We start from the raw sequence: 3,334 nt of genomic DNA on the forward strand, positions 1-3,334 counted from the left end.
GCATGTTGAATCCAAATTTACTATACAATAGAACATTCAATGCCGCGGCGGCAATTTATGATGCCTCAACGCCAGTTTAGACAAAAATTCATATTCTTATTTTAAATTTATTTTAATAATTATTAAGTTGTTACACCCCTTTCTTCTCAGATCATCGCAGCTTGCCACCACCAATCCTCCCACACCATTCCCTCTACTCATCGATGCCGTTTGCAATCGACACAACCACTTTCATTCTACTCTCACTCTCTCCTCCTCACTCTAACTCTCTCTTTCTCTTCCCCCCCCTTTATTCTCTCTCCTTAAACTTTCTCTTTGTTTCTCTCTCAGGTTGCTTCACAACAGTTGTCATAATCGTATGAGGCCAAGGATTTAGCCTAGTGCTTTAAAACTTGTTTTCTCTATTAATTTTCTATATATCTAATTCTTTGGTTATCCACCGGTAAGTTATATGTGGATTTCAAAGAAGATTGATACATCGTGGAAGCAAAATAAGCAAGAAAAAGAGATGAACAAAAAGAACGGGGTTGATTTTTTTATTAATACTTCAACAATAATGAAAGATACAAGTGATCTACTATTTGAGAGGTATATCGACTCTCCCAATCAACTTAAACGCCGCTAGGAAGCCCTCGTGAAGAAAACTACAACAAACAAACAAAACACAAATAACCCTCATAACACAATAACTAACCTTAAATAAGCTCTTCCTATTTCCCTCCCGAATAGCTTTATTGCCTTAATTAATTCATTATCTTATTTTGAATTCAAATTGGAATTAAAACAACAAATAATTCCCTTATTGCCTTAATTAATTTCCCTCTGCTACTTCAATTCAAAATTAGTTTCTTTTAATTCGAAATAAAACCTCCCTAAATAACTTCCCCTTAATCCCTCCTTTCATAATGATCTATAGTTTGTTGAGCCCCACAAGGGGGGTCCAAAATCCCCCTTGGTTCTCTGAGAGTTCCGCCCAGCCCAACGACTAATTCAGCCAAAACTGGCTGACCAGCCGCTCTGCTTCCCTTCCCCTGCCGCATCAATACTTCCCCCCACACCCCCCAAAGACACACCTTGTCCTCAAGGTGGAATGATGGGATGCTAGTCATGGCTTTCTTCAGCTGCTCTCAATTAGTGGCAATGTTATCGCCCTCTAGAACCAGTTATAGGGCTTTCCCCTCCAGAGATAGCGTTGCAGCCATAAGCTTCTCCTCGTCCAACCCATTCACCATGAAATACATCTCCACCCGATACACTCACCCATAAGCATCCTCCGCTTCAAATATTGGCATCCTCAACTTCCTCACCCTAGGGTCCCACCGCCCCAATAGCTTCTTCCTCCTCTAGTGTAACAGCTGTCGTGATCCCTCCATATTTCCCCATGTATCGAGGGTGGGACTCCCACCTTTCTTCCATCTGTTATTGCATGACCAGATCCCATGGTTCAACTCGACCCCTCCATCTCCATTCACCCACTTCCCTTGCCCGAAATATCTCCCATAATAGTCAGCCACCCCAATACCTCCACCACACATGACCAGATCCCATGGTTCAGTCGACCCCCTCCATCTCCATCTGTTCTTGCCCGAAATACCTTATTAAATATTCTCATTTTCAATTCTCTTTGGCGGGTTGCGACTTTGGTTTCAGAACAATGTCTGATGTCATCTCAACATCAAAGTCTGATATTGTCTTAAGATGGATGCTCGACACTAGCAATTTATGCACCACAACTTGACATCTCATCTTTGTCTGACGTCATCTTAACATCGACAGCCAATGCCCTCTCAACATTGACGACAGACAACCTCTTAATATCAACGTCCGATACTTATTCGATGCTCGACTCTTGACAACATTGTTGTCTCCTCTTTCAATGTTTGATACACGGCATCGAATCCCGACTCTCGACACCTAATATTAATCATTTTAAGCATAAATTATAGTTAAATGGTTTATTATTTCCAATTTATTTTTAATGGCATATTTATTCATTTTTATATATTATTTTTAAAATATAAAAATTATAATACCGTGTCCAACCTGTGACCATGTCCTATATTTTTAATAATTGACATGTCTTGTGTCTATGTCATGTCGTGTCCGTGTCGCCGTATTGTCGCCGTATTCGTGTTTGTGCATCATAATTCTCCATCAACCGGGATTTGATTTACTCCACTTTGCCTTAGAACACATCCACCTTCTTTGTCGTCATGGGTCCCAAAAAGTGCTATGATACCAATTTGATACGTCATGGAAGTAAAATAAGAAAGAAAACGAGAAGAACAACAGAGGAACACAAAGATAGGGGTTGTTTTCTTTTATTAATACGTCAATAATAATGAAAGATACAAATGATCTACTATTCAAGAGGTAGATCGACTCTCCCAATCAACGTAGACACCACTAGAAATGCCTCAAGAAAAAAACTACAACAAACAAACAAAACACACATAACCCTCATAACACAACAACTAGCCTTGAATAAGCTATTTCTATTTCCCTCCCAAACAGCTTTACAGCCATAATTAACTCCCTCTTATTTTGAATTCAAATTGAAATTAAAATAGAAATCAATTCCCTATTTGCCTAAATTAACTTCTCTCATATTTCAATTCAAAATTAGAATACTTTTTTCAATTCTAATTAAAATTTTCCTAAATAACTTCCCCTTAATACCTGCTTCTTTCATAATGATTTATAACTTTGTTGGGCCCCACAAGAGGAGTCCGAAATCCCCTTTGGTTCTACTGATAGTTCCGCACAGCCCTAGCAAGTTGGGTTGGACTAGTCTCGCTGCTCCCCTTCTCCCACCCTATCAGAAAAAAACTAGATCAATGAGATATACATAGAGGATGACCTTAGCTCTTGTTGTGTCACTTCAGGGATAAGGTATTTTCATTACCATTCCTTTTCTTTGAGTTCAGATTAAATATTCAGTCCTCTTGTGAATTTTGTAACTTTTACATGCTATTTAGTTAGATCTGGAAAGTACAGTGTAGATCACTCACATGGCATGTTATGACTCGATTTGCATCACCTAATTAGCTCAATTAAATAATCAAGAAAAACAACAATTTAGGACCTTTCTCATTTAAAAATATGCACTTTTCATTTTGATACTTATAGTTGGTATTTGCACATGAGTATTTTGCATACTTCATAGTGCTTCCTAGGGCTTGCATAGCAGCCTAGTCTTCTCATGCATCACAAAAGGCAACTAGGGAGCTTTAAGAATAAATTAAGAGACTGTTCTGCATAAATATATCACAGTGGTTTTAAGTTGAAAAAAGTTGTTTTCTCCAGTAACATGAAATTTTAAGATGATATAGTT

This window comes from Dendrobium catenatum, unplaced genomic scaffold (genome assembly GCF_001605985.2).
Source record: "Dendrobium catenatum unplaced genomic scaffold, ASM160598v2 fragScaff_scaffold_665, whole genome shotgun sequence".
NCBI lineage: Eukaryota > Viridiplantae > Streptophyta > Magnoliopsida > Asparagales > Orchidaceae > Dendrobium > Dendrobium catenatum.